This window comes from Bombina bombina, chromosome 3, assembly GCF_027579735.1.
Source record: "Bombina bombina isolate aBomBom1 chromosome 3, aBomBom1.pri, whole genome shotgun sequence".
Classification (NCBI taxonomy): Eukaryota; Metazoa; Chordata; class Amphibia; order Anura; family Bombinatoridae; genus Bombina; species Bombina bombina.
The window spans coordinates 881,398,814-881,419,881 of NC_069501.1; the positions used below are offsets into that span (position 1 = coordinate 881,398,814).

General features: G+C 37.1%; 1 long non-coding RNA gene across 1 annotated transcript; it reads left to right on the forward strand.

Moving 5' to 3' along the window:
* The first annotated feature begins 4,654 nt into the window (after positions 1–4,654).
* Positions 4,655–18,459, forward strand: LOC128651968 (uncharacterized). The gene is made up of 3 exons (XR_008401232.1): positions 4,655–4,681; positions 16,957–17,135; positions 18,305–18,459. It is a non-coding gene; the product is annotated as an uncharacterized LOC128651968 (long non-coding RNA).
* Positions 18,460–21,068: the final 2,609 nt, after the last annotated feature.

Here is a 21,068-nt window from a genome sequence, read left to right on the forward strand (position 1 = left end):
AAACTTTAGGTTTCTCACTGAAATTATTTACAAACAGCTTGTGCAATTATGGCACACATGGTAGTAAATGCTTCTCTAGGATCCCCGTTGTTCAGAAATAGCAGACTTATATGGCTTTGGTGTTGCTTTTTGGTAATTAGAAGGCCGCTAAATGCCGCTGCGCACCACATGTGTATTATGTCCAGCTTTGAAGGGGTTAATTAGGGAGCTTGTAGGGTTAATTTGAGCTTAAGTATAGTGTAGGAGACAACCCAAAGTATTGATCTATGCTCATATTGGTATATTTCATGCCACCATTTCACCGCCAAATGCGATCAAATAAAATAAATTGTTAACTTTTTCACAATTTTAGGTTTCTCACTGAAATTATTTACAAACAGCTTGTGCATTTATGGCACAAATGGTTGTAAATGCTTCTCTGGGATCCCCTTTGTCCAGAAATAGCAGACTTATATGGCTTTGGCATTGCTTTTTGGTAATTAGAAAGCTGCTAAATGCTGCTGTGCACCACATGTGTATTATGCCCAGCAGTGAAGGGGTTAATTAGAGAGCTTGTAGGGAGCTTGTACGGTTCATTTTAGCTTTAGTGTAGTGTAGTAGACAACCCAAAGTATTAATCTAGGCCCATTTTGGTATATTTCATGCCACCATTTCACCACCAAATGCGATCAAATAGAAAAAATTGTTCACTTTTTCACAAACTTTAGGTTTCTCACTGAAATTATTTACAAACAGCTCATACAATTATGGCATAAATGGTTGTAAATGCTTCTCTGGGATCCCCTTTGTTCATAAATAGCAGACATATATGGCTTTGGCATTGCTTATTGGCAATTAGAAGGCTGCTAAATGCCGCTGCGCACCACACTTGTATTATGCCCAGCAGTGAATGGGGTTAATTAGGTAGCTTGTAGGGAGCTTGCAGGGTTCATTTTAGCTTTAGTGTAGAGATCAGCCTCCCACCTGAAACATCCCACCCCCTGATCCCTCACAAACAGCTCTATTCCCTCCCCACCCCACAATAGTCTCTGCCATCTTAAGTATTGGCAGAAAGTCTGCCAGTACTAAAATAAAAGGTATCTTTTAATTATTTTTTCCACATATTTACATATTCTGCTGTGTAGGATCGCCCCTTAGCCCCCAATCTCCCTGATCCCCCCAAGCAGCTCTCTAACCCTCCCCCTCTACCTTATTGTGCACCATCTTGGGTACTGGCAGCTGTCTGCCAGTACAATGTTTTCCATAAAATTTTATTTTTGGGGGTTTTCTATATTTTTCTGTAGTGTAGCTTCCCCCCCCCCCCTCAATAAACAACCCCCACTCCCTCCCAGATCCCTTAGATCAAAATTCCCTCCCTCCTCTCTACCAATTTGTGTAAAAAAATGTTTCATAGTGTAGCAGTTCCCACCCGCCCCTGCCCCGTGCACACCCCCACCCCCGTGCACGTGCGCACATCCTTGCAGACCCCCTGCGTCCCCTTACATGATTCCGCTACCTCTGACTCTCAATCCACATAGATGGCCACCCACCCGCCTCCCACATCGGCTCCCACCCATCAACGATCATGGCCATCGATGTCCGATGCAGAGATGGCCACAGAGTATCTCTCTCTGCCTCGGGTGGCTACAAAATGTTATTGCAGGCTGCCTCAATATTGAGGCATCACTGCAATAACATGAAAGCATCTGTAAGCGATCAGGATCGCTTCCACCGCTTGAAGACACCAACGATGTACAGGGTACGTCCTTGTTCGTTAAGGCCATTTTTTGAAGGGCATACCCTGTACGTTGTTGTCCTTAAGAACACTGTTGAGGATAGATTGATGATTTTTATAGGGTATATTTGTTCCCTCTGCCCCTTCCTCAGCTTCGTCCCCTTCTGCCTCTTACCCCTCTTCCTCTTTCTCCTCCTCCTTCGGTGGCCCTGATGGCATCCTGAAAAACCTGTGTGCCAACTCTATTGTCAGGAAGTGCTGAGGCAGCCAAGGGCCTTGGGTTGGTCCCATTGTCACTAAGGACTAAATATTTCTCTGTTCACTAGCTAATAAATGTGTGCTAGTATTATTAAATTGTTCACTGTAACATTTTTGTAAATGTTTTTGATATTTTTCTTATTTTCTTATTTTACGTTTATAGATATGCGAAGTAAGCAAATAAAGGTTAAACAGCCACCACGCTACATTCGGTCAATGTTGGCTGAAACCCCCTGAAGTGAAGCTTTATCTCCACCCATACCACTAACACTATTGGACATAGAATTGTCTCCTAATCCATATGTTTACAACAAATGAGTGTAAACACCCAGACAGGTAATGCTTAGATAACATTTCATTTTTAGATGTCAATTATTATATATTTTTTCTTAATAGGTATATGTTTCTGTATCTCTGTCTTATTACTATACCTTAGATATTACCATGGAAGACATAGAAAATATGGCAGAAATAGATGATATTAACACTCCTACTAGGGTGCAATTAGATGAAGGGATGAGTTCAGATGATAGTCAGCCAATAATTGAGCTTTCAAGAACAATAATGGAAGCTAAATGTATGTTTTATACTCATTAGTTGCAATATATATATATATATTTAATAAAATATTAAATTTTTCTAGGAATTCGGTCTGATGAAACCTTTAATGGAGTGGACAAAGGTGTTGAAGCCAATAACGTGATTGATATAGAGAATTAACCAGCAGGAAGTACTATTTTTTATAGATAATAATATTAAAAATGAAATATGGATAATTAATGTTAAATACTCATTTTTTAATTTGTGTCATTTTACATATGTATCATCAATATCAACTACTGAAACTAAAGAAAAAAGCACTCAGAGTTGTCGAAGATAATTTTAAAAACAAAATGGCTAAAATTAGGGCAACTTTGGGGATGAAACTGGAGCAAGTAGAATTACTTTACGGAAGATGTTATTTGATTTGATACTGTGATTTTGAAATGAAAAAAAAAATAATAGTTCTCTAATTATCAGAAGATATGATAAAAAAAAATTCTACTAATTTTGTATTTTTTTTTTTACAAAAAATCCTTTTGATTTTTTTTGCTAGATTTTGCTTGAATAAAAGATGTTGTTTTTTTTACAAAAAAATTGTATTTATTTGCTAACAAATTTCAACAAATACTAAAAAAAACAACTAAAAATAAATAACATAAATAACATTATTAAACTATTTTATATGTAAGCAGGAATCATGATGACAAGAAATGATATAACATTTTACTTTTTTAGGGCGGAAATTAAAAAAAATGTTCATTGCAACTTTGGTCTTTTTGGGTCTGTTGTACCCTCTCTGTCCCTTATAATTGAAACAAGGGATTGTAGTGTCCTTTCTGTGAGGCTTATGGCTCTATTTATTTGCTGGTTTTTTTTCTTTGTCCATCTGCCTCCGCCACTGAAACATCTCTCTTTGAAGATTTAATTTTTGCCTTTCAATTTCAACTTTCTCCTTTTCTATTTTGATATTTTTTTCATCTGTCCAATGGTCAATATTACTAGTAATCAAATTCTGCATCTCCCTGTGGTCCTCTCTATATTGCCTGGCAAGTGACAACATTTAATTTAAGCCAACATCGGCCAATAGTCCAACATCAGGTGGATTAGCACTTTTCCTATCTCCTGTTTCTGGTGGTGGTGGTGCCGGTTCTTCCACTTGGTCATCCTGATTCTCTGGGGTATGGATTTCAAATTGTTGGGCATCTCCAAATTTGTCTAGTAAATTAGGAGTCTGACTGCTATCCTGACGGCCTGTATTCTTTGGTGAATTCGGATTCTCCTCTCGTATTTGTATGAGATTGAGGGTTATCTCCCTTGAAGAGTTTTCTTCTTCTAGATCAAAAGATTAAAAAATAAAGAAATGAATTAAAGAAATGAATTATAAGATTGTTTAATAGATCAAAGTGAAAGAGAAAGATTAATACAGTCATCAAAAAAATTAGACATATGAACAGAATGTGAAAAAAATAGAATATAGGTAAATGAGAATACAAAAAATTAGCATTGATACATATCATCAAATAATAGTGATGATTGTCCGGTCAAGCTGTCAAGCAACCATCCAAAATCTGCTATTAATAAATAAATAAATATAATTAGACTTTATTTTATTTTAATAATTGAAATATATTACAATGTGCTACAAGGCCCTATACATTTATTTTATAATTAAGTACAGTTTCAATTAACTATGGAATTAATGCCAAGCTCAGCCCAATGATGACATTATATGTCATTTATATGTCAATCCTATCTCTAAAGGATAAAGAATTAGAGTCAAATTACTGTCAATGCTATCATTGTTGTAAACTTTTAAGTAATTTACAAATACCATAAAACAATATTCATAGCGATCTACATTTTTTGGATTTGATAGATGAAAGACATAAACAATGCTTGCCAATGTTTTTTTTCTACAAAGAAGAATTTTTTTAATATCAATACATAGATAAATGCTACTGAAATAATATGTGATTTTGGTGATTTTGTTAGAAATAATGGTTTACTTACCAGTTCCTCTTCAAACACCTGCATCTGGAGTGCTGGTCCTTACATCCAGGAATGTATCCGCAGAGGAAGAACTGTGTGAGAGTTGATGTTGACCTGATAAATTGACCATGAGCTGCACTTGTAGATGGTCTCAAAACAGCTGCAGAAGATCTTGAAGTAAGTGGGTAAGTGGGTAAGTGGGTCCGGTGGAGGTGTAGCTTTAAAAAAAAAAAATAAAAAAAAAAATTGTTACTAATCCATTGGAAAATGTATTTTAAAAAACAATTGGCTAGATTACGAGTCTTGCATTATGAGTAAAAAAGCAGCGTTAAGGCTCATAACGCTGCTTTTTTACTACAGCTGGTATTATGAGTCTTGCAGATTTAGGGGCACCGCACACTTCTTTGGCCTTACCGCAAATCAATTTACGCAATTTGCGTATAGTCTATTTTCAATGGGACTTCCATAGCACTGTAACAAGTTTTTTTTTTTTGGTCAAAAAGTGAGCGGTACAGCCTATCCCGCAAGATTCGTAACGCATTCTAAAGTCAGTAGTTATGAGTTTTACACTGCAACACTGTAGCATAAAACTCATAACTAAAGTGCTAAAAAGTACATTAACACCCATAAACTACCGGCTATTAACCCCTAAACCGAGGCCTTCCCGCATCGCAAACACTAAAATAAAATGATTGACCCCTAATCTGACGCTCTGGACATCGCCTCCACTAGAATAAATATATTAACCCCTAAACCGCTGCATTCCCACCTCGCAAACACTAGTTAAATATTATTAACCCCTAATCTGCTGCCCCCAATGTCGCCGCCTACTATACTAAAGTTATTAACCCCTAACCCTAAGTCTAACCCTGACCCTAACCCCCCTAACTTAAATATAATTAAAATAAATCTAAATAAAACTTACTATTAATAACTAAATAATTCATATTTAAAACAAAATACTTACCTGTAAAATAAACCCTAAACTAGCTACAATATAACTAATAGTTACATTGTATCTAGCATAGGTTTTATTTTTATTTTACAGGCAAGTTTGTATTTATTTTAACTAGGTAGAATAGTTACTAGTTATTAACTATTTAATAACTACCTAGCTAAAATAGATACAAATTGACCAGTAAAATAAAACATAACCTGTCTTACACTAACACCTAACCTAACCCTACAATGAAATACATTCCCTAAATTAAATAAAATTAACTAAATTCAATACAATTAGCTAAATTACATAAACAAACAAACACTAAATTACAGAAAATAAAAACAAATTACAAGATCTTTAAACTAATTACACATAATCTAATAGCCTTATCAAAATAAAAAAGCCCACCCAAAATAAAAAAAAAACCCTAGCCTAAACTAAACTACCAATAGCCCTTAAAAGGGCCTTTTGCGGGGCATTGCCCCAAAGAAATCATCTCTTTTAACTGTAAAAAAAAATAATATACAAACAACCATCCCAACAGTAAAACCCACCACCCAAACAACCAAACCCCCAAATAAAAGCCTAACTAAAAAAAACTAAGCTCCCCATTGCCCTGAAAAAGGCATTTGGAAGGGGCATTGCCCAAACCCCTAATGTAAAAATAAAACCCACCCAATACACCCTTAAAAAATCCTAACACTAACCCCCGAAGATCCACTAACAGTTTTGAAGACCGGACATCCATCCTCAATGAAACTGGGAGAAGTCTTCATCCAAGCGGCAAGAAGTCCTCAACAAAGCCGGGAGAAGTCTTCATCCAAGCCGGCAGAAGTGGTCCTCCAGATGGGCAGAAGTCTTCACCCAGACGGCATCTTCTATCTTCATCCTTCCATCTTCAAGACATCCAGCGCAGAGCATCCTTTTCAATTGACGGCTTCTTCTTCAATGAAGGTTCCTTTAAATGACATCATCCAAGATGGAGTCCCTTATATTCTGATTGGCTGATAGAATACTATCAGCCAATCGGAACATGGTTTAAAAAATCCTATTGGCTGATGCAATCAGTCAATAGGATTGAACTTCAATCATATTGGCTGATCCAATCAGCCAATAGGATTGAACTTGCATTCTATTGGCTGTTGCAATCAGCCAATATAATGCAAGCTCAATCCTATTGTCTGATTGGATCAGCAAATAGGATTGAAGTTCAATTGTATTGCATAGTATTCTATCAGCCAATCAGAATCTAAGGGACACCATCTTGGATGATGTCATTTAAAGAAACCTTCATTGCAGAAGAAGCCGTGGATTGAAGAGGATGCTCTGCGTCGGATGTCTTGAAGATGGAGCAACTCCTCGTCGGAAGGATGAAGATAGAAGATGCCGGTCTGGGTGAAGACTTCTTCCTGTCTGGAGGACCACTTCTGCTGGCTTGGATGAAGACTTCTCCCAGTTTCGTTGGGGACTTCTTGCCGCTTGGATGAAGACTTCTCCTGGCTTCGTTGAGGATGTCTTCAAAACTGTAAGTGGATCTTTGGAGGTTAGTGTTAGGATTTTTTAACGGTGTATTGGGTGGGTTTTATTTTTAGATTAGGGGTTTGGGCTGCAATAGAGCTTAATGTCCTTTTAAGGACAAAGCCCATTTAAATGCCCTTTTCAGAGCAATGGAGAGCTTAGTTTTTTTTGTTAGGCTTTTATTTGGGGAGTTGGTTGTGTGGGTGGTGGGTTTTACTGTTGGGGTGTTTTTTTGTATTTTTTTTACAGCTAAAAGAGCTGATTCCTTTGAGGCAATGCCCCACAAAAGGCCCTTTTAAGGGCTATTGGTAGTTTAGTTTAGGCTAGGTTTTTTTTTATTTTGGATGTGCTATTAGATTAGGTGTAATTAGTTAAAGATCTTATAATTAGTTTTTTATTTTCTGTAATTTAGTGTTTTTTTGTAATTTAGCTAATTGTATTGAATTTAGTTAATTGTATTTAATTTAGGGAATGTATTTAATTGTAGGGTTAGGTGTTAGTGTAAGACAGGTGACATTTTATTTTACAGGTCAATTTGTATTTATAATAACTATTTAGTAACTATTCTACCTAGTTAAAATAAATACAAACTTGTCTATAAAATAAAATTAAACCCTAAGCTAGATACAATGTAACAATTAGTTATATTGTAGCTAGCTTAGGGTTTATTTTACAGGTAAGTATTTAGCTTTAAATAGGAATTATTTAGTTATTAATAGTAAGTTTTATTTAGATTTATTTTAATTATATTTAAGTTAGGGGGGTTAGGGTTAGATTTAGGGTTAGGGGTTAATAACTTTAGTATAGTTGCGGCGACGTTGGGGGCGGCAGATTAGGGGTTAATAAATGTAGGTAGGTGGCGACGATGTTAGGGGCAGCAGATTAGGGGTTAATACTATTTAACTAGTGTTTGCGATGCAGGAGTGTGGCGGTATAGGGGTTAATATGTTTTTTCTAGTTGCAGCGATGTACGGAGAGGCAGATTAGGGGTTAATAAGTATAGTTTAGGTGTCGGCGATGTTGGGGACTGTAGATTAGGGGTTAATAAGTTTAAGATTAGGGGTGTTTAGACTCGGGTTCATGTTAGGGTGTTAGGTGTAAACATAAAAAAAAATCCCCATAGGAATAAGTGGGGCTGCATTACGGAGCTTTACGTTGCTTTTTTGCAGATGTTAGACTTTTTTTCAGCCGGCTCTCCCCATTGATGTCTATGGGGAAATCGTGCACAAGCACGTACAACCAGCTCACCGCTGACTTATCAGCGCTAGTATTGGAGTGCGGTACGGAGCACAATTTTGCTCTATGCTCACTTTTTGCCTGATAACACCGGGTTTGTAAAAACCTGTAATACCAGCACTGTAGGAAAGTGAGCGGTGACAATAACGTGCTAGTTAGCACTGCACCCCTCATAATGCAAAACTCGTAATCTAGCCAATACTTGTTAAGTTTAATAAGAAAGCTGATACTGAAAACATTGTGATCGCGCCAGTGACTTGTGGCACTACACTAATTGTGTAAAATGGAAGTCAATAGATAATAAATAAAAAGGCATGTGATCAGGGGGCTGTCAGAATATGCTTAGATCAAAGTTAATATCAGAGGTAAAGAGTTTAGTAATATTAATGTTTTAATTATAAAAAACTGTTTAATGACTAGTAGAGGAATTATTTATTATTATTATTCTTTATTTATAAAGCGCCGACAGATTCTGCAGCACTGCCCATGGGTACAAGGATAACAGTACAATGGAGAAACAATATGATAAGACAAATACAGGGGGAATTGAGGGCCCTATTTCCGTGGGAACTTACAATATAGATGGGTAGGAGGATGGGAAACAGGAGGTGGGGTCTGCAAAGGTGAGAATGATAGTAGTGAGGAGATAAATGGGCAACTGTTAGTTAAGTGAAGTTAGCTTGTTAATAAGTCGGATGATAGGATTGAAAACAATATTTTGAAACAATCATTGTGTTGTTGGCTATACATGTTACAGTGGGGCAAAAAAGTATTTAGTCAGCCACCAATTGTGCAAGTTCTCCTACTTAAGAAGATGAGAGAGGTCTGTAATTTTCATCATAGGTATACCTCAACTATGAGAGACAAAATGTGGAAACAAATCCAGACAATCACATTGTCTGATTTGGAAAGAATTTATTTGCAAATTATGGTGGAAAATAAGTATTTGGTCAATATCAAAAGTTCATCTCAATACTTTGTTATATATCCTTTGTTGGCAATGACAGAGGTCAAACGTTTTCTGTAAGTCTTCACAAGGTTGTCACACACTGTTGCTGGTATGTTGGCCCATTCCTGCATGCAGATCTCCTCTAGAGCAGTGATGTTTTGGGACTTTGCTGGGAAACATGGACTTTCAACTCCCTCCAAAGGTTTTCTATGGGGTTGAGATGTGGAGACTGGCTAGGCCACTTCAGGACCTTGAAATGCTTCTTACAAAGACACTCCTTCGTTGCCCGGACGGTGTGTTTAGGATCATTGTCATGCTGAAAGACCCAGCCACGTTTCATCTTCAATGCCCTTGCTGATGGAAGGAGGTTTACACTCAAAATCTCACGATACATGGCCCCATTCATTCTTTCATGTACACGGATCATTCGTCCTGTTCCCTTTGCAGAAAAACAGCCCCAAAGCATGATGTTGCCACCCCCATGCTTCACAGTAGGTATGGGGTTCTCTCCTCCAAACACGACAAGTTGTGTTTCTACCAAACAGTTCTACTTTGGTTTCATCTGACCATATGCCATTCTCCCAATCCACTTCTGGATCATCCAAATGCTCTCTAGCATACTTCAGATGGGCCCGGACATGTACTGGCTTAAGCAGGGGGAAACGTCTGGCACTGCAGGATCTGAGTCCCTGGTGGCGTAGTGTGTTACTGATGGTAGCCTTTGTTACGTTGGTCCCAGCTTTCTGCAGGTAATTCACTAGGTCCCCCAGTATGGTTCTGGGATGTTTGCTCACTGTTCTTGTGATGATTTTGACCCCACGGGGTGAGATCTTGCGTGGAGCCCCAGATCGAGGGAGATTATCAGTGGTCTTGTATGTCTTCCATTTTCTAATTATTGCTCCCACAGTTGATTTCTTCACACCAAGCTGCTTGCCTATTACAGATTCAGTCTTCCCAGCCTGAGAGCCAGAAATCTTGCTTGTTTGTAGGTGATCAAATACTTATTTTCCACCATAATTTGCAAATAAATTCTTTCCAAATCAGACAATGTGATTGTCTGGATTTGTTTCCACATTTTGTCTCTCATAGTTGAGGTATACCTATGATGAAAATTACAGGCCTCTCTCATATTCTTAAGTGGGAGATTTTGCACAATTGTTGGCTGACTAAATACTTTTTTGCCCCACTGTATATACTTTTGAAAGATATTATTACCTTGTATCTAAGAATCTTATAAAATAAGCATGGTAACGTCATTTAATTTATTAAAAATTATAATTGAATTCGGCCTATTATTGCAATTTTTGATAAAAATGTACGGCGTGAGCACAATGTTATCTATACGGCTCACATTACATAGTTCTCCCCTATATTGCAAATCAAATAATAAAAAAGGTCTATATGCGTCATTCTAAGGTGTTTTATACTATCAAATGAGAATTTCTAGTTTCTTGTATGCAGGAACAATATAGCAGACATATTTCTAAATTGTTTAAAATATTGGCGTCTTAGTTTTATACAACAGATAATTAGAGAACCAAGATTATTATAGAATTATTATAGAATCACATAGAATTTTTTATTTATTTATATATTTCTGAAATCAATAACTATGCAAAATTTTTAATAATTCATCATTAATTCTATTAATTAAATTCATTGAGGCCTATGTGCGACATAATTTACGTAGGCAGCTAATTTCTTTTGTAGGAAGAGAAATAAGGTTATTTTTCAACAATAATATTGGACAAATACATCTATCGATATTTTACAAGCATTTGGCATCAATTATTACGTTATACATTTACCTCTCAAATCACTGTCACAGTCGTCCGTTATGCCGGTGATGATCTCAGGCCCTAGCTGCTGAACAAGCTTCTGTCAGTAGTCATTTAAGTCGGCCACATATGCTCTTCCACCTCCGGTAGCACGTGCAGAATTTTTTTCTTTGGCCAATTTTGCTTTTGCGAAAGTTTGGTGCCGTTATAACGTTTCTTGAGCTGTTCCACGTCTTTTTTTCCAGGACCCTGGGCACTACCTGCATCGCTTATCCGTTGCCAGATCATCTTCCTTCTTGAAAAATAAGTCTGTTTCACATGGCATCCAAATAAATAATCATAAGAGTCAATAATCATATCAATCAAAACTTTTGCTGATGAGAAAAGTGAGGATTCTTGGATTTTAAAGTCTGGGAATCCGATCCAGATGAAGTCATATCGAATTTATAAATAAATATCACAAAAATAACGCACAGAATGAACTGATCAAAAAATGTTGAACAATAATATTCTTTAGAAATGTAACACTATTATAGTATTCAAATTCTGTTCCCGCGACTACTATGACGTTTCTGACACCTTGCATGTCACGTGTTAATAATTGGCCATACAATTCTACAGACATTAGGTGGGCTAGACGTGTCTATTTTCTGACACTATTTCGCCCGCGGTGAGTAACAGCAAGTTTATCCGCGTTTACAATGTCGGATTCATTGACTGCTTAGTACATGGTGCCCTATGTGTACTTTCTGTTCCTGGTGCATTAGAAAACCCCAATTAGGTAAAAAAATGAATGAAAGTATGTTGCAATTTGTTTTTGCTATACATAATCATTTTATAGTATAACCTCAAAGTGTTTCATATTCCTTTAATAAAGTATAAATTAGAATGCCTTTGTTGTGTCTTTTATTTAAATAAGGAATGGATTAAAACTAGTGGGTTCTAGCAAAAATAAATCTCATATGGAGCTTATAAACATATGTAATAAAATATGAAAACTAACTACAGCCCTAATTTTCTGCTGCTAAACTTTTTAAAAACAAGGTAAATTTAGCACAAATGTAGAACAGACATCAGGGATATAATCTGAATTATGCAAGGCTTCCAAATACACAATTAACATGTTTTCATTTATTCCTAACATACCCAGGTCTCAGGAAATATTTCATTTTGCTTATTTTGCTTTTTTATGTTAATAAACTGCTGCTATTGCTAACAAAATGTGGATGATTATTGAGACACAGATTACATTTTTGTTCATTCTGATTATCATTCCAAATGCTACTATTGAGGCTCAACAATAGGCTTTCAGAGATTTTGATTTATTTCCAGCTACAAAATAAGGCCACTTCCCTGCAGAATTCTACTCTGTATTTTCTGACTAATTGTTCTTTAAAACCAACAGGAGCTATCTGGAGACCACACATTTTGCATATGCAAAAGAGAGTGGTTCTGATGTTTATTATTGTTATGTTCCTTGCTGTGCTTCTCTGATAATTTTAGCATTCATAGTAAAATGGACAGGATTTGACCAGCCAAAGAGCCAAAGTTAATTTTATTTCCTAAGTGAAATGAAATATATATATTTTAATAACACTTGCAAAGCATATTTGCTCTTCACAAATAGAATAAAGACTTCTGGGACATATATGCCAAAAATGGTTTTGTTATTGTTATGTATATCTATTGCTATGAAAAGCTGAACATCTGGCAAGAAAAAAACAAAACCAAACAAGCCAAAAAAACAAACAAAAAAAAAAACAACAGTATTAACTGCACAATTTCATACTGTTTGTATGTTAATTAAAATGAATTTTAAAATAATATGGCCTAGATTTGGAGTTTGGCGGTAGCCGTGAAAAGCAGCGTTAGAGGCTCCTAACGCTGGTTTTAGGCTACCTCCGGTATTTGGAATCACTCAAAAAAGGGTCTAACGCTCACTTTTCAGCCGCGACTTTTCCATACCGCAGATCCCCTTACATCAATTGCGTATCCTATCTTTTCAATGGGATTTTTCTAACTCCGGTATTTAGAGTCGTGTCTGAAGTGAGCGTTAGAATTCTAACGACAAAACTCCAGCCGCAGAAAAAGTCAGTAGTTAAGAGCTTTCTGGGCTAACGCCGGTTCATGAAGCTCTTAACTACTGTACTCTAAAGTACACTAACACCCATAAACTACTTATGTACCCCACATCGCCGCCACTCGATTAAATTTTTTTAACCCCTAATCTGCCGACCGCCACCTACGTTATCCTTATGTACCCCTAATCTGCTGCCCCTAACACTGCCGACCCCTATATCATATTTATTAACCCCTAACCTGCCCCCACAACGTCGCAGCCAGCTACCTACAATAATTAACCCCTAATCTGCCGACCGCAAAGCGCCGCTACTTAAGTTATCCTTATGTACCCCTAATCTGCTTCCCCTAACACCGCCGACCCCTATATTATATTTATTAACCCCTAATCTGCCCCCCTCAACGTCGCCTCCACCTGCCTACACTTATTAACCCCTAATCTGCAGAGCGGACCGCACTGCTACTATAATAAAGTTATTAACCCCTAATCCACCTCACTAACCCTATAATAAATAGTATTAACCCCTAATCTGCCCTCCCTAACATCGCCGACACCTAACTTCAATTATTAACCCCTAATCTGCCGACTGGAGCTCACCGCTATTCTAATAAATGTATTAACCCCTAAAGCTAAGTCTAACCCTAACACTAACACCCCCCTAATTTAAATATAATTTAAATCTAACGAAATTAATTAACTCTTATTAAATAAATTATTCCTATTTAAAGCTAAATACTTACCTGTAAAATAAATCCTAATATAGCTACAATATAAATTATAATGATATTATAGCTATTTTAGGATTAATATTTATTTTACAGGTAACTTTGTATTTATTTTAACCAGGTACAATAGCTATTAAATAGTTAAGAACTATTTAATAGCTAAAATAGTTAAAATAATTACAAAATTACCTGTAAAATAAATCCTAACCTAAGTTACAATTAAACCTAACACTATACTATCATTAAATTAATTAAATAAAATACCTACAATTACCTACAATTAAACCTAACACTACACTATCAATACATTAATTAAATACAATACCTACAAATAACTACAATGAAATAAACTAACTAAAATACAAAAAATAAAAAAGAACTAAGTTACAAAAAATAAAAAAATATTTACAAACATAAGAAAAATATTACAACAATTTTAAACTAATTACACCTACTCTAAGCCCCCTAATAAAATAACAAAGACCCCCAAAATAAAAAATGCCCTACCCTATTCTAAATTACTAAAGTTCAAAGCTCTTTTACCTTACCAGCCCTGAGTAGATCCGGACCAGCAACCATCATCTTCCAAGCGGCATCTTCTATCTTCATCCGATGAGGACCGGCTCCATCCTGAAGACCTCCACCGCGGACCCATCTTCATCCGGCGACGTCCAACTGAAGAATGACGGTTCCTTTAAGGGACGTCATCCAAGATGGCGTCCTTCAAATTCCGATTGGCTGATAGGATTCTATCAGCCAATCAGAATTAAGGTAGGAATATTCTGATTGGCTGATGGAATCAGCCAATCAGAATCAAGTTCAATCCGATTGGCTGATCCAATCAGCCAATCAGATTGAGCTCGCATTCTATTGGCTGTTCCGATCAGCCAATAGAATGCGAGCTCAATCTGATTGGCTGATTGGATCAGCCAATCGGATTGAGCTTGATTCTGATTGGCTGATTTCATCAGCCAATCAGAATATTCCTACCTTAATTCCGATTGGCTGATAGAATCCTATCAGCCAATCGGAATTTGAGGGACGCCATCTTGGATGACGTCCCTTAAAGGAACCGTCATTCTTCAGTTGGACGTAGCCGGATGAAGATGGGTCCGCGGTGGAGGTCTTCAGGATGGAGCCGGTCCTCATCGGATGAAGATAGAAGATGCCGCTTGGAAGATGATGGTTGCCGGTCCGGATCTACTCTTCTTCCCGGATAGGATGAAGACTTTGGAGCCTCTTCTGGACCTCTTCAGCCACCGGATGATGGATCGCCAGCCCTCGCTTGGGTTGGATGAAGATTTTGGAGCCAGGACCGATCGGTGATACCCGGTGAGGTGAAGACAAGGTAGGATGATCTTCAGGGGCTTAGTGTTAGGTTTATTTAAGGGGGGTTTGGGTTAGATTAGGGGTATGTGGGTGGTGGGTTGTAATGTTGGGGGGGGTATTGTATGTTTTTTTTTACAGGCAAAAGAGCTGAACTTCTTGGGGCATGCCCCGCAAAGGGCCCTGTTCAGGGCTGGTAATGTAAAAGAGCTTTGAACTTTAGTAATTTAGAATAGGGTAGGGCATTTTTTATTTTGGGGGTCTTTGTTATTTTATTAGGGGGCTTAGAGTAGGTGTAATTAGTTTAAAATTGTTGTAATATTTTTCTTATGTTTGTAAATATTTTTTTATTTTTTGTAACTTAGTTCTTTTTTATTTTTTGTACTTTAGTTAGTTTATTTCATTGTAGTTATTTGTAGGTATTGTATTTAATTAATGTATTGATAGTGTAGTGTTAGGTTTAATTGTAGGTAATTGTAGGTATTTTATTTAATTAATTTAATGATAGTATAGTGTTAGGTTTAATTGTAACTTAGGTTAGGATTTATTTTACAGGTAATTTTGTAATTATTTTAAGTATTTTAGCTATTAAATAGTTATTAACTATATAATAGCTATTGTACCTGGTTAAAATAAATACAAAGTTACCTGTAAAATAAATATTAATCCTAAAATAGCTATAATATCATTATAATTTATATTGTAGCTATATTAGGATTTATTTTACAGGTAAGTATTTAGCTTTAAATAGGAATAATTTATTTAATAAGAGTTAATTAATTTTGTTAGATTTAAATTATATTTAAGTTAGGGGGGTGTTAGTGTTAGGGTTAGACTTAGCTTTAGGGGTTAATACATTTATTAGAATAGCGGTGAGCTCCGGTCGGCAGATTAGGGGTTAATAATTGAAGTTAGGTGTCGGCGATGTTAGGGAGGGCAGATTAGGGGTTAATACTATTTGTTATAGGGTTAGTGAGGCGGATTAGGGGTTAATAACTTTATAATAATAGCGGTGCGGTCCAGTCAGCAGATTAGGGGTTAATAAGTGTAGGCAGGTGGAGGCGACGTTGTGGGGGGCAGATTAGGGGTTAATAAATATAATATAGGGGTCGGCGATGTTAGGGCAGCAGATTAGGGGTACATAGGGATAATGTAAGTAGCGGCGGTTTACGGAGCGGCAGATTAGGGGTTAATAATAATATGCAGGGGTCAGCGATAGCGGGGGTGGCAGATTAGGGGTTAATAAGTGTAAGGTTATTGGTGTTTAGATTCGGGGTACATGTTAAAGTGTTAGGTGCAGACGTAGGAAGTGTTTCCCCATAGCAAACAATGGGGCTGCGTTAGGAGCTGAACGCAGCTTTTTTGCAGGTGTTAGGTTTTTTTTCAGCTCAAACAGCCCCATTGTTTCCTATGGGGGAATCGTGCACGAGCACGTTTTTGAGGCTGGCCGCGTCCGTAAGCAACTCTGGTATCGAGAGTTGCAGTTGCGTTAAATATGCTCTACGCTCCTTTTTTGGAGCCTAACGCTGACATTCTGTGGACTCTCAATACCAGAGTTATTTTTATGGTGCGGCCAGAAAAAAGCCAGCGTTAGCTACGCGGGTCGTTACCAACAAAACTCTAAATCTAGCCGTATGTGTTTTCTCCAAAATAAAGATGTATATAAATACACACTTAAAATAAATAGATGGCAAAATATAGATGTATATGTAATGTATTTATATTTTCTCTATATTCTCCATTTAAAATTGCCCTTAAAGGGCCATTATACACTCATTTTTTTAGTTGCATAAATGTTTTGTACATTATCTATTTGTATAGCCCATACAGTTTTTTTTTTTTTTTTTTTTAAATGTATAGTTTTGCTTATTTTAAATAACATTGTTCTGATTTTCAGACTCCTAACCAAGCCTCAAATTCTTTTGAGAATACCGTCATATACCTACTCCAGCTTGCTCCTGTTTGTGTAAAGGGTCTTTTCATATGCAAAAGAAGGGCAAGGGGGAGTGTCTTATTTCCCACTCGCAGTGGGCTTTCCAGCTACCTTTTCAACAGAGCTAAACTGAGAGCTTCTAAGTAAGTTTTTAAACAGTTTTATACTGGATTTTTTTTTATCAGTATCTGTGCATCTTATTCTTTATAGTAGTGTCTATTACAGGCAGTTTTATGAAAATGAGTGTATACTGTCCCTTTAAGATAAAATAACAAAAGTATTCAAGATTGTTATATTGCTTAATTCGAAATGTGTTTACATGTATTCACGCCTCATCATATGGCCGTTTAAATTAAAATAACAATATGTAGTGCTAAATGCACCATTATATGTGAATGTTTAAATACATAACTTATATTTGCTATAGGTACATGGTGCTGAAATAATTTGTTTCATGTAGGTCATTTCTAGCATTATCTTGTAGGTTTATCTTTTCGCCTTAAAGGGACAGTCAACACCAGAATTTTTGTTGTTTAAAAAGATAGATAATCCCTTTATTACCCATTCCCCAGTTTTGCAAAACCAACACAGTTATATTAATACACTTTTTACTGCTGTGACTAGCTTGTATCTAAGCATCTCCTGACCGCCCCTAATCACATGACTTTTAGTTATTATCTATTGACTTGCATTTTAGCCAATTAGTGCAGTGTCTGCCACAACCCACGGGCGTGATCACAATTCTATCTATATGGTTTACCTGAACTACTCTCCCCTGCTGTGAAAAGCAAATACAAAGCATGTGATTAGAGGCGGCCTTCAAGGGCTTAGAAATTATCATATGAGCCTTCCTAGGTTTAGCTTTCAACTAGAATACCAAGAGAACAAAGCAAAATTGTTGATAAAAGTAAATTGGAAAGTTGTTTAAAATTACATGCCCTATTTGAAAAATAAAAGTTTTTTTTGGCCTTGACTGTCCCTTTAACTCTATTACAACTGCAAGTGAGCAGTATAGTTTTTTTGTAAACTTTAACACTTAAAATTTAATCACATTTGGTTTCAGCATAGCAAGAGTTAATTGTTAGTAAATACTTTTTAATTGAATAATAGGGCAAAGATTTGCTTTATAAAGCACGCCTTCTCTTTGAAGGTACAGGCTATATGATTATGGCTAGGATAACCAAAACAAGTAAAATCATGTTTTTATCACTCACCTTCTGTCTCCTATTTTAATATGCATCGAATAAACTGAACTTTTTAATCTTCTTGATGTGTGCTCCATCTCTTTACTTCTTTTTTTAATCTATTGGAGCTCGGGGCTCCGACACGGAGACACATGCTCTGATATCATCGCCTGGGGACAGAATGGCTGTTTTCTGTCGGAGCCACGAGGACGGTCAATGGTGGGGGAGTGATCCACACATAGTGGAATGAGGAAAGACAGACACACCGCTTAAGATTACTACATACAGGTACGTTATCCAGAAAGAGCTCCCTTTGCAGTTATGAGCCGAGAGCTCTTTTGCCGACATGTGATCAATACTCCAATATGGTGGAACAAAGTTTAGCGGTGAGTGTACTTTTGCCTTCATGTATTCACCCCCAGCACCTATACAGGACTGTTACCTATGAATGTGGCTTAATATTGCATGTATATCAACCTTTTGTGTTACTAATTTGGATGATTATACCTATACTAACAGATAACACCAGGTAGTATATTACGACACTTTGGTGTCAACCCTTTGATTTTCACTGCAATAAGATATACATTAAATATGAAACTACCTTGAAGTTCATTTAAAGGGACAGTCTACACCAGAATTTTTATTGTTTTAAAAGATAGATAATCCCTTTATTACCCATTTCCCAGTTTTGCATAACCAACACAGTTATAATAATATACTTTTAACCTCTGTGATTATCTTGTATCTAAGCCTCTGCAAACTGCCCCTTTTTTCAGTTCTTTTGGCAGACTTGCAGTTTAGCCAATCAGTGCCTGCTCCCAGATAACTTCTAGTGCACGAGCACAGTGTTATCTATATGAAATACGTGAACTAACACCCTCTAGTGGTGAAAAACTGTTAAAATGCAATCTGAAAGAGGTGGACTTCAAGATCTAAGAAATTAGCATATGAAACTCCTAGGTTAAGCTTTCAACTAAGAATACCAAGAGAACAAAGCAAAATTGGTGATAAAAGTAAATTTGAAAATTGTTTAAAATTTCATGCTCTATCTGAATCATGAAAGTTTATTTTGGCCTAGACTGTCCCTTTAAATATCAGGTTTTCAAATTCTCTTTTTATAATGCCTCTGTGAACGATGTTATCTTGTTAATTATAGTGGCTCTTTCTGAAAGTGGGCTGGGAAAAAGATAAAATGCCCTGTACATAATAATATCAGTGGAAATATGTTTGGTAGGAGATAATTTTATCATTACATGCTGTAATACATTAGAGCATGTTGTTTTTCAACTATTATAGCCCGATAAGAAAAAGTGAGTAAGACTGCTGCCTTCCAACCCATCCAAAACCTCAGATGTGATACAGTTAATAAATCAAACTGAAAAATACAGAATAGGCAGTCACCTGTCTACTAGGGGACTTTTATGGTAATGATTCCCTCTTTAGTGCAATGCTTGTGGGATATTTCTCTATCAGACCAAACTTGGCCAGTAGTCTTCTTATCCCATGTGCAATGATAGGAAAAAAAACCAAATAAAGTGAGTATAGGAAATGAGGTAAGCAGTACACACAGCAGACAGGATAGTTCTTCATGGCAATAAGATAAAGGCAGATAAGGGTCAAGGCAGACAGAGTCCAGCAACAGGAAGGCAATCCAGCAGTAAAGCAGTTCAAGGGTAAACCAAAACAATGGCCAGGAACAGGCAGGTATCAGCAACAAAGGAAATCCAACAGTAAAACAGTTCAAGGGTAAACCAATAGAATGATAAGGCAGGCAGAGTTGAGCAATGGTAAGGCTATCCAGTAACTTAAGTATTAAGCAGGCAGAGTGGTCAGACAAGCAGAGTTCAGTAACAATGTAGCAATCCAGAAGTTTAAGGGTAAGGCAAGCATAGAGGTCAGACAAGCAGAGTTCAGTAACAATGTAGCAATCCAGCAATTTAAGGGTAAGGCAAGCAGAGTAGTCAGACAGGCAGAGTTCAAAATCGATATAACAATCCAGCAGTTTAAAGAATACAGCACCCAGGAGCACACACAGGAACACCTATACTTGGGCATAGAAGATAGTGAATGAGGAACTTACATAGGTGCAGGAGATCCGGACCGGCTTCAGAGGATAGGACATGCAGCGATGACGTCCTGGAATCCAGGATTTTAACACTTCATGCTCGGGTTAACCATGAATAAAGAGTGGAGGAGGAGGATGTCTGAGTCGAGTATATCTGCTCTTGATGTAGGGCTTGAATAGAGTGGAAGATGGGTGTATGTGCAGGGTTCTGGGCAAGGCCCTTTTGTAGGCAAAAGGAAACAGTATTTTAAGGACTTTGTAAGGGCCGATATACCTAGGCCCTAATTTATGACAGAGTTGACATAGACGAACATGTCGAGTAGAGACCCAGACACATTCACCTACCAAAAAGGCACAAACAGTAGTTTGATGATGATCAGCAAACCTCTTGTATCTGGAGACAGCTGAACATAACTGAGAGTGGATACGTTGCCAATAAAGTAAAGTGTCGGTCTGCAGCAGGAACCCCTGTAGACTGAGTGTAAAGAGGAAAGACACAAATTCGGTAGCCTGCTGCAGCTTGAAATGGAGAACATAATCGATCCACCACAACCCAGAAAACAATATGATAATCAGAAGGAGGGAGGTCTACAACTAAAATCAATTGTTATGTGTGTCCAAGGTTGTTTGGGAACGGACAACGGTTGGAGTAAGCCATGAGGCAAGGATCGGGGGGCCTTATTGGCAGCAGAATTCATGCAGGCTTTTACAAAATCCTAAGAGTCAGACTTCATGGTAAGCCACCATACATGATGGGAAAGAAGCTTAAAGGTTCTTGTCAAACCAGGATGTCCCAATAGTTTGCTTTCATGAACCCAGGATAG